Here is a 12,193-nt window from a genome sequence, read left to right on the forward strand (position 1 = left end):
GCTGAAAATAATTTTGAATTGAAACCTAACACGATTCAAATGATACAATAGTTTGTTCAGTTTGATGGTTTGTAGAACGAGGACCCAAACACTCATTTGACAAATTTTCTGGAATTCTATGACACTTTTAAAATCAATGGCATTTCTGATGATGCCATTCACCTTCGATTATTTCCCTTTTCATTGAGGAACAAAGCTAAACAGTGGTTGAACTCGTTACCACGAGGGTCAATCACTACTTGGGAACAAATGATCGAAAAATTTTTACTTAGATATTTTCTGTTGGCTAAAACGACTAAGTTGAGGAATGATATCTCTTCTTTTGTGCAGATGGATCTAGAAACACTCTATGATGCATGGGAGAGATACAAGGATCTATTGAGAAGGTGCCCTCACCATGGGTTACCTTTATGGTTGCAGGTTCAAACGTTTTACAACAGTGTGAGGCAACTTATCGACGCAGTTGCTGGTGAGACTATCAATAACAAAACACCTAAAGTGGCTTACAAATTTATTGAAGAGATGTCACTGAATAACTATTAGTGGCAGGTCATGAGAACAAAGCTGAAAAAAGTAGCTGGTGTTTTCAACATCGACGCGGTTACTATGCTATCTAACCAGGTAGAACTTTTAAATAAAAAGATTGACGGTTTATATGGTTCTACTCAGGTACATCCAGTGATGAGGTGTGATTCAAATGGAGGAGGAGCGCACATAGAATATCAATCTTTCAATCCTAGCACCAAGGAGGAACAAGTTCAATATATGGGTAATAATAATCTAGACCTCAATATAACCCATATAGCAACACTTATATTACAGGTTGGAGGAACCATCCCAACTTCTCGTGGGGTGGCCAAGGAAATCAAAGGCCACAAAATCCCCCAGGCTTTCAACAACCACCTTACCAGCAGGAAAAGAAATCAAACCTTGAGGAGATGCTCACAAAGTTTATCTCTGTGTCAGAAACTCGTTTTCAAAATACCGAAATAGCACTTAAGAACAATAAGCGTCGATCCAACGGCTCGAAACTCAGATAGGACAACTTGCCAAACTAATTTTTGAACGATCACAAGGTAGCTTACTGAGTAATACTAAATCTAACCCAAGGGAAAAACTCAATGCAATTACCGTTTGAGATAAGGAAGGGTTAGTCAAACCTGAATCAGAACCAAGGCAAGGAATTGTGACAAGTAAAGGTAAAAGTGAGGTGGACCACAATGAGCAAAAACTGGTAAGTAAAAAGTACAAACCTCATGTGCCATACCCCAGTGCGACAAGGAAAGTCTACACGGACGAACAATTTGGTAATTTCCTTAAACTATTAAAGAAATTACACATTAACTTACCATTTATTGAAGCTCTTTCGCAGATGCCAAACGCAATTAAATTTTTAAAGGAGCTTTTAGCAAATAAACGGAAGTTGGATGAGGCGTCGTATGTAAAGTTAAAAGCAGTTTGCTCAGGCGTTCTATAGAATGAGTTACCCAACAAGTTGAAAGATCCAGGGAGTTTTATGATTCCTTGTTTGATTGGTAGTTTGAACGTGAATAATGCATTGGCTGATTTAGGGGCGAGCATTAATGTTATGCCTTATAAAATGTTTAAACAGTTAGATCTTGGGAAACCCAAACAAACTAGGATGAGCATTCAATTGGCTGATAAAACCATTAGATTTCCTAGGGGTATCATTGAAGATGTTCTTGTTAAAATCGATAAATTTATATACCCAGTAGACTTTGTTGTTCTAGACATAGAAGAAGATAGTGACGTGCCTTTAATTTTAGGAAGGCCTTTTTTAACAACTACTAGAACTGTTATCGATATTGGTACAAGTGAACTCACACTTCATGTGGGTGATGAAACAATCACTCTTCAAGCTCGTAATTCAAGTAACAAATTAAATATTGAGGGTGGTTGTATAAATCGTGTTACTAATACTGATCATGTGGTGCAACCTTCTTTGCAGGAAACATGTTCGACGAGCATAAATGAGCCTTGTTCAAGTAACAGCAAGGGACCCATCTATGAAGAACGAAGGCAACAGATTGAAGAACTAGATGAATGGCAAAAACCTGTTAAGGAAAAACCAAAAGCGCATGAAAAATCGAAGCGACACCACAATGAACATAGGGATGGAACGAAGCAAATTAAAGTTGGGGACAAAGTATCCCGAATTACTACTCTAGAGCACAATACAGACAAAGCCACTCCCCTCACAGTAATTAACATCTTTCCACATGGTACAGTCGAGGTAACACATACTGTATTCAAAACTTTTTAAGGTAAATAATACTCGACTTAGACCTTCTTTTGATAAAATTGATAGCAGAGGTGAGGAGTTTCAACTCCTTAATCCCCCAAATCATACGAAATTGAGGTAAGTAGAGCTTAGGCTATAAATAAGCGCTCATCGGGAGGCAACCTGAGCACTAACGGTGTTAACTTCTTTAAAATTTTAGTTTTTAACATTTAAATCACTAACTGAGTACTTGAACACAAGTTTTCCAGAAACCACACGGCCAGGCACATAGGCGTGCCTTAGGTCATGCTCATACCACGAGCAGTGACATGACCGTGCGATATGGCCATGGGAGAACAGAGCAAAATTTTTCCCCAACATGGGATTCAATACATTGCCACGGCAGTACGACGTGGCCGTGGGCAATTCTGTCAAATCGTACGCTCGTGTCTATAAACCATGGTCAAAACTACCAAATTAACATGGAAGTGTGACACGCTCGTGCCTACCAGCCGTGGTCGCTATTGTCAAAACAACACGGGTGTGCGCATACATACACTGGCGTGGGAGAAGCGAACAAAGCAAAACACGGCCATGCAACACGGCTGTGTGCATCAACATGCCCAAAGAACACGGGCTTGGGCCGAATTTCAGACACGCCTAAATTTGAAAATCATAAAACACATGGGCTGCAATAAGGGCACACGGGTATGCCCCACGGCCTTGTTCCCCAATATCTATATGAACCCCTCACTATTCATCATCCGCTTCCTTAAAAACCTTAACTGTAGCCGCCGAAATCCCCTCTCCCACCACTGACCGGCCACTCCTTTCTTTTTCTCCTTCCATTTTCTCCTCTCTTTCTCTCCTTTATCCGCTCTTCTCACCCTTGCACACCATACAGCCTCATTGCCCACGCCCGTGGCCGACCACATTACTCCTCCACCAAGCACTATTGTGTTTGTCCATTATTTTCTCTCTATTCTCTTGTTATTTATTGTTATTTCTTGTTTATTTGAATGTTTCTGATGATAATCATTCTTATACTCTTTGTTCTTATTTTGAAACTTGCCATTTTAGTTGATGCATTATGATACATTCATCTTTGTGTTTCTATAGATTTCATGCCATATTCTATATTATCATTACCATATGCACTAGGTATTTCGTTAGAACTATTATTGTATTCTTAATGCTAATAATGAATTGATATATCTATTAAGACTTAGTTATTTTCAGTAGATTTTCCCTTTAGTCAGTAACCCCTGTGAAGTATTCTTGTTTAGTTTTAACATGCCTGCATATATTTACATGATATTCTTAGGGATTATTCTTATAACTTCGTCTTTTCATTGCAAATACCATGACGAACCCAAAAGGAAAGAAGACTGCCGTCCCCACCTCAAAGAAACGAAAATGAGCAGCATCCTTCTCGGGTCCCACTACCGAGATTAGGCACCCATTCCTCTAATTTTCACTGGGACCACAGGAGGAACTTTTCCAAATATTACGGGCCCGACCCCTAGGTGTGAGCCATTGCATCGACTGGACCACTTTAGAGTAGATCCAACTAGATGAAGCAGTCTGGGCTCTCCTGACGACTGACCTGTGAGGGCTCTTCTTTGAGATCATCGGGCTGACGTACCTCGAGCTCACACTCGAACTCTGCTTGACCTTCCACCTTCAAGTTGTTCTGACAGAGTTCGATGATCCTGGAACGGTACAATTTTGTCTCGGTAGTTTAGTTCACCAGCTGAGTGTGCCTGAGTTCGGAGTCGTACTGGGACTATATACAAAGGAGCTCATGGACTACGACGACTTCGCCAGCCTCCATCGCCACATCCACTACTCTCCATCAAACTACTGTGGGCCCTCGTCCCTGCTTCGACCACCTAAAACCTGAGTCACTCTAAGGCATTGGCCTTCGCCCTATCTCTGTGATACCTACAAGCTATCCTAGCCCACACCCTGACAGGACGGTGAGAGAGCACCGGTGTCGTCAACACTAACAACGTCTATTTTTTTATAGAGCATGGCACATGGGCACGTATTCAACCTCGCCTATTTCAATGCCCTCGCTATTCGCCATCAGACGGAGCGGCATAGGAAGGGAGTCATTTCCATTGGCCCTTATGTAACTCGCCTGGCACGATACTTCAGTTTCCTCAACATGGCGGCGCAAGTTTCCTCCCTCACTCTCATCGGGTAGATGTCCCCACAGGGTATCCCGAGTATGTTGCATATGAGGATGATCGAGCGACAACGTGGATTTGATCCTCCCCAGTATCGCCTCATCCAGTCAGCTGAGCAGGAGGACCCAGAGGACATTGCCAATGATGTCCCTCCACCTCACGAGGATCCAGCCTCTTAGCCACCACCTATTCATTGTCCAATTCATGCGGCGACTTCACTTTCTGACATCTCTGAGTGCCTCACTCGATTCAAGGAGCAATGTTTTCAGTGCTTTGATCACATTGATGCAACTCTACATCAGATTTTTCAGCACCTTCACATCTTATTGCCGCCCCTACCTCGCAAACCATCTAGCGATGAAGATGTTTAAAGACTTCTATTTATTATTTTTATGTTTTATCTTTTTAAAACTACTCTTTTTTTTTATTTTTCCTTAATTTTATTTTTACTTCATTCTTAAGAAATGAGTAACGTCATCCACGGGTCCTACCATTGAGATCCGTTACCCTTTCCTCCAGTTTCCCTTGGGACCCCAAGAGGAGCTATTTCAGATATTACGGGCCCGACCCTGATGTGTGGGCCGTTGTATTGATTGGGCTGCACTTGAACAAATTCAAATGGCTGACGCGATCTGAGCCCTCCTGACGACTGAACCATGGGGGCTCTTCTTTGAGATCATCGAGTCAAAGTACCTCGAGCTCATAATAGAACTCTACTTGACCGTCCATCTTCAAGTCGTCATGATAAACTTTGACGATCCTAGAATGGTCCAGTTCTGCCTTAGTGGTTTAGTGTGCCAGTTGAGCGTATCTGAGTTCAGAATTGCACTAAGGCTGTATACGGAGGAGTTCATGGACGACAACGAACTCGACACCCTCCATTGCCACATCCACTACTCTTTCTCAAAGTGCTGGAAGAACCTCGCCCCTACTTCAGCCACCTATGATCCTAGCCGCTCTAAGGCATTAGCCCTCGCCCCATTCCTGCAATACCTACATGCCATTTTGGCCCACACTCTGACAGGACGACGAAAGAGCACCGGCATCGTCAACACTCATAACACCTATTTCTTGTGGAGCATGGCGAATGGGCAAGTCTTCGACCTTGCCTATTTCATTGCCCTCACCATCCGCTATCCGGCGGAGCGACATAGGAGATGATTCATTTCTATCGGGCCCTATGTCCGCACAGGGCATTGCGAGCATGCTACATATGAGGATGATTAAGAAACGACGTGAAACCTACCCTCCTCAATACTGCCTCGTCTAGTCCACTGAGGAGGAGGACCTAGAAGAGATTATTGATGATGTCCCTCCACGTCATGACGACCCACCGTCTTAGCCACCACCCATCCATCGTCCAGTTCATGTGGCAGCTTCATACTCTGACATCTCTAAGCGCCTTACTCAATTTGAGCAGTAGTGTTTTCAGCGCTTTGATCACATTGATGCTACTCTTCATCAGATTTGTCATCACCTTCACATTTCATCGCCACCACCACCTCGCGAACCATCCGGTGATGACGATGTTTAAAGACTTTTTTATTTTTTATTTTTATTTCCACTTTTATCTTTATTTATCTTCTTTAAGTACTTTTTATTTTATTTTCCTTTAATATTATTTTAATTTTAGGTTCTATAATTTTTATTGAATAATTTATAGTTTCGGCTATTTCATTACGAGTAATTATGCTTCCTTATATTTCCTAAAGAGTTCTTGATTTTATCACAGTTATAAAGAGCTCTAAAGCTCATACCACTTAGGAACTAAAAACTCCACTGGAAAAGGTTCTCCACGACTGCCATGTCCTACTCGACCACGACCATAGCTACTACCAGATATAATATTCTTTTGGCGTAGGACTTATGGACTAATAAACCTCTGCCACCACCGGAGTATCCTCCTCCACTCTCATAATTGCCTTGACCTATTATTCTCCATAACTGTAATTCAATGTAACAGTCCAGTTTTGACCCTAGACAGAATAGTGGTTTCGGGACCACAAATTCGAGTTGAAAAATATTTTAATATTATTTTTTGTGTCTGCAATATGTGAATTTATATCTGTGAAATTTCTGTGATTTAAATTATCTGTTTCTATGTTTAATAACGAAAAAGGACTTAGTTGTGTTAAATGCAAAAGTTGCATGTTAATTGTTAAAGTGCTAATTTGACTTGGCTTTATAAATGAGAGGTATTTATGATGCAATTGGACCATTGTATTAATGCATGGACAATTATGAACATTAATTGGTAAAAATTCAATGATATATGCCATTGTATTAATGTAAATGGCTATTTTCACTTTGCTCTTGCTAAAATTCAAAGAGAAAGAAAAGAAATATAAGCATTTAGGGTTCGGCTAGATTAAAGCTCAATTAAGGTATGCGTTTTCGTCCGTTTTTGATAATTTCTACGTTTCTGTAATTGTTGCTTCGTGTTCTTCAAAGCCCATGTCTGAATTTCTGTTTCTTTTTAAGATTTCATGAAATGCCATTGTTGATATCATGAGCTTTGTGATGTTCTTGGATGAATTATGAAGGCTTGGTAGATGATTTATAAGTTTTGTCTTTAAATTTTTATGAAATTGAGCTATTTGGGTTAAATTTTGAAAATGAGGTTTTGAAGGACTAAATTGTGAATTAAACATTTTGTATGGGCTTATATAGAAGCCATGAAAATTCAGCTAGCATTTTTTGCAAAGAAATTTTGCATATTGATGATTTTGTGAAAAATAGACTAAATTGTCAAAGTGTGAAAATGTAAGGGCTAAAGTGAAAAGTGCCCAAAATATGTGTATATGGATGAAATTGAATGAAATGAATGATTGAATGGCTGAATTTGTATTGTATTAGATCAAGAACAAAGAAAATCGAACTTAGATCGAGGGAAGTCCAAAGTAGTCGAATAGTCGACTCATTTTCATCTGAAATCCGTATGAGGTAAGTCAAACTACACTTATGTGTTAAGTTGATTAAATTCTATGTTTATAAATTGTTATCCACATTGGACGGCCTTGAAATCCTGATAGAAGAACGTTGGTATTAATCTGAATTATCGTGTAAGATCGTGTTTGGGACACAAGCATCGATTTGAAATTTACGTGTAAGACCATGTTTGGGACATCGACATCGTATCTGATTTCGTATAAGACCCTGTCTGGGACAGAGGCATCGATACTGAATTACATGTAAGACCACATCTGGGGCGTTGGCATTATACTCGTTTATGAATATTTGTATCGTTTCTGAACCGTCTGATGACAAAGTATGAGATATGAAAATGAACATGTGAAATATGTAGTCTATATAGGTATGTTTGTATCGTACTTAATTTTTGAATATGAAAGACTCTGTTTCTGTGAAGTAGGTGTGGAATCATGGAAATGAATATGATATGCATACAAGCAAATGAGCATGGTTAAGTTTATGAAAAACTCTGAGAAATGGCTATGAATTCTTATGGTTGTTTTTGAACTACATATATATGCTTTAGTAATTAGACCATTTGTGTTTGGCTTACTAAGCTCTTCGTAGCTTACTATTTGTGAATTTTGTCTGTTTTTTCAGTTATCGTAGCTACTGAAGGCTCAAAATAGTCGATGATCGTCACCACACTATCGAACTCATTTTTGGTACCATTGAAGTGTAAATATTGCTAAGTATGGCATGTCTAGGCTAGAATGTCTATGTATTATGTTTTGAATTGTATACATGTTATGCCATGTCAATTTGCAAGCAAATTATATGTTTGTGTATTGTTTTGGTGTATGTGGTAATATGTCATGTTCTAATGTGTTTTGGTCATAATTTAGTATGGAATTGGTTGGAAATGTTGCTATAATTGTTGCATATTAATGCTTGTAGGATTGAAACCATATGGGGTGGCAAATTGGCTTAAACCAAGCCTCCATTGTGCCACACGGCGTGCCTTGTGGCCGTGTGAAAAAGTTAGTAGCTAGCTAAATTTTATATGGTCATGGCACACAGCCGTGTCTGTTGGCCGTGTTAAAAAGTCAGTATTGGACCTCTTTTTGGCACAGTTCGACCACATGGGCGTGTCTTGTGCCCGTGTGAGTCACACGGCATAGTCACACGGGCGTGTGACTTTGTCAGTTTTAAAAAGTTTGATTAATTTCTGAAAATTTTGAATGGGTTCAGTTTAGTCCCGACCTTCCCTAAATGTAATTTTCAGGTCTCGTAGACCATCTTAGTGGATGAATTGTTGATGAATGCAAATGTATTAATGTCATATATTCGTGTTGTTCGAAAATGCTCTGTCTTTCCGGTAACACCCCTTACCTATTCCAGCGACGGTTACGGGATAGGGGTGTTACATTCAAGGAGTTCATTCATCATTCAGGAAGTTTCACTTCTCTTCTATCTTATGATTATATATCTATATTTTTCAATATATCTATCTTTGTACATTGAGGGTAATGTACATCTTAAGTGTGGGGGGTCTTTTATATCATTATTAGAAATCCCTGAATTTTGTCTTGTTCTCATGAGATCTTCTCATACCATTATTAAAATGAATTTTGATTAGGTTATGATTTTTATTGATATGTCTTGAATTAAAACATAGGCATTTATGCATTGATCATTTAAACTTTAAGACGCTAGGAATCAAGCATGATAAGTTGATTTTGAGAATTAAAATTTTTAGGTTGTTTCCCAAGTTTAGATATTATCTTGAGTTGAAATTCACAAGTTTAAACATCAAAAAGCCATAATTTTTGTGAGATCTTAAGCCTTTAGAGCATATGTTATTTCTTTCATGCTCACTTTTATTATGAGCGCATCAGTATTGATTTGTTAATCTAGAACTTGCTTGATTATGCATGTCAAGACCACACCATTTGATTTGATATGTCGAGATGATAAAGGCACTTAGGTTTAACCCACTCACTCCACAAAAGCCTACCTTCATAATTAACCCTGAGTGAAACCCTTTGAGCCTAACAAGCCATTAATTGATTTACCTTCAATATTAACCCATAACCCATTATTGTTGAAATCCCCTAATTTGAGCCCTATTTTTGTTGAGATTTGATTTGAATTAATTGCTTAGTTATGTTTTATTCTTCGTTGCAATAAATAAGTTCTATGTTATTTAACTTGTTCTTTAAAAAAAACAATACTTACATACATATTAGTAGTAATTCGTCATTTTTGAGCTTGAGTGTTAATTCCATATTTTGAGAAGAAGCTCACTTGTATTCAATTGATAATTAGTTATTTTTCTAGTTAGGTGATTTTTTCAATTCAATCTTGATTCTAACCTTTTCTTTCATCTTGTGACCACACCCCTTAACCAAAGCCACGTTACAACCCTCTAAAGACCTTTTTGATTGATGTATCATCTCAATATATAGTGGTGGAGATTTGATTTTCAAGCAAGCCTATGGTAATAACTTTTCATATTGACTAATGAGTGCTTTATTTGATGTCCTTAAACACCTCGAGTGAATCTTTAGTGAGGATGTTAAACTCTGTGATATTTGATCAAAGGTGATTACTTAGATGAGTGGGGACACCTATGTTTTCGTGATAAAATGCTCAACTCAGAATGTTTGAAACTTTGATATACTTTTAGTTGAATTTTCAATGTATGAATACCTATAGATTATTTTGAGATATTATTGATAGGGATTATATATTGAGAAGAATTTATTTTGATTGTGAGTTGAGGATTTTGCTTGAGGACAAGCAAACGCTTAAGTGTGGGGGTATTTGATAAACCTTAATTTATACATATTTTTATCCCATGCTTAGCACATTTATGGATGGTTTCTCCTTAGATTTGGTGAATTCAATGCTCCTAATTCTTTAATTTTATGTTTTATACTTAGGTGAGCATACGAGAGTAAAAAGAGCGAGAAATGGGCTGAAAACAGAGAAAATGGACCCACATGGGAAATCAACATGGCTTGGACTTCCTCACACGGGTAAGCCACATGGCTGTGTCCATTTGGTAGGATCGAAGCATGACTTACACAGGTAGATGATAAACCGTAAATTATACACATTTTTACCCAATGTTTAATGCATTTTATGAATGATTTCTCATTAGAATTGGTGAATTCAATGCTTCTAATGCTTTAATTTCATGTTTTATACTTAGGAGAGCATAGGATAGCGAAAGGAACGAGAAACAGGCTAAAAACGGAGAAAATAGACCAAAGTATGAAATCAACACGGCCTGGATCTCTTCACACGGGTAGACCACACGGCCATGTCAATCTAGCAGAATTGGAGCACGACTCACACGGGCATGTCCTTGCCAAGCCCAAGTTAAGTCCAATTCGGAAAAGGCCACTTTTGAAGGCTTCTAGGCATTCCAAAGCCTATAAATACACCCTAGAAGAGGAGAAAAAGGAGACGGAGAATAGAGGGTAAGGAATTACCCCAAAGAAACCGATTGATCCATCTCAGAAGCCGGATTCATTATCAAGACTGAAGATCTCTCCTCAATTTCCCTTCAGGAGTTTTGAGTTTTCTTTATGTTTTGTACTCTTTATTTTTCTGAGATGTTTTCTTATTTAGTTATGAACTAAATCCCCTAAATACCTAAGGGGAATGAAACCTAAGATGAATCTTGTTATTATTTTCTGAATCATATGATAAATATTTAACTTGTTCTTAATTATGTGTTCTTAAGTCTTGTTTTGATATCCCAGGATACTAATTCAAGATATGCTCTTATTCAGAGGAGGAATAGACCCCTGTCTAAGAGTACTTTTGTCATAATTAAGAGGAGTTGATTGCGCGCCTAGAAATAGGGTGACAATATTTTACCGGATTAGGGTGAAACCTAATAAAGGGATCCATAGATCGAGTTAATGCAACCTTAGAGTGTTAATTAGAGAAAAGTCTCGGTTATTCAATCTAGGGATTAGACGTTATTAGTCTTGAGTAGGGATAATAACATAACTTAGGGATCTCTACAGAACAAGTTGAATGAATAAATCAACCAATTCGGAGCCAGAATAACAAGTAAAGTCTAGGTGGATTTTTCCTTAGGTATTGTCTCAAGTCAATCGATTTTCCCAAAAGCAATTTCCTAACTCTTTTCTCTGTGCGTTCTTAGTTTAGATAATTAGTTAAATTAAAACAAAACCGCATTATTCTTAGGCTAGATAATAAAAAGACAGTCATTACTAGTACTTTTGGTTCCCTTGGGTAAGATATCCCGGTCTTGCTATTACTATACTATTGTTCGATAGGTGCGCTGCCTTTTCATCTTGATAATAGTTAGTCTAGGTTTGATCTTCATTATAAATATTTATTACTTGTTACAAATCACGCGATCAAGTTTTTGGCGCCGTTGCCGGGGAACTAAAATATTAGGAGAGCTCAATTTTTATTACTTTAGCCATTTATTTTTCTTGCAATTTAATATAATTTTTTCATTATTATTATTTATTAATTTATTTTTTCCTTCTCTTGGCAGGTTTTTATAGTGTATGACTAGAAGAAACCCATCGGGACCATTACTTTTTGACGAAGAAATTGATCGTACAGTTTGTAGAAATCAAAGAGAGATAAGGCGCAGTTTACGATACACGGAGAACGAGAAAAAAGATGATACTCAACCTCCAACTGACAAGATGGCTGAAAACCAAGGCAATCAGCTACCTCCTGCAATTGCGACTAATGAAAATCCTTCTCTACGTATTATGTATGACTATGCTAAACCCTCTTTAACAGGAACTAAATCTAGTATAGTTAGACCTGCTGTAGCTGCAAATACTTT

General features: G+C 38.2%; 1 non-coding gene across 1 annotated transcript; it reads right to left on the minus strand.

Moving 5' to 3' along the window:
• Positions 1 to 297: 297 nt before the first annotated feature.
• LOC128279906 (small nucleolar RNA R71) lies at positions 298 to 404 on the minus strand. The gene has a single exon (XR_008270094.1). It is a non-coding gene; the product is annotated as a small nucleolar RNA R71 (small nucleolar RNA).
• Between the last annotated feature and the right edge of the window lie 11,789 nt (positions 405 to 12,193).

The sequence above is a fragment of the Gossypium arboreum genome, chromosome 8 (genome assembly GCF_025698485.1).
Source record: "Gossypium arboreum isolate Shixiya-1 chromosome 8, ASM2569848v2, whole genome shotgun sequence".
In the NCBI taxonomy this organism is placed as follows: Eukaryota; Viridiplantae; Streptophyta; class Magnoliopsida; order Malvales; family Malvaceae; genus Gossypium; species Gossypium arboreum.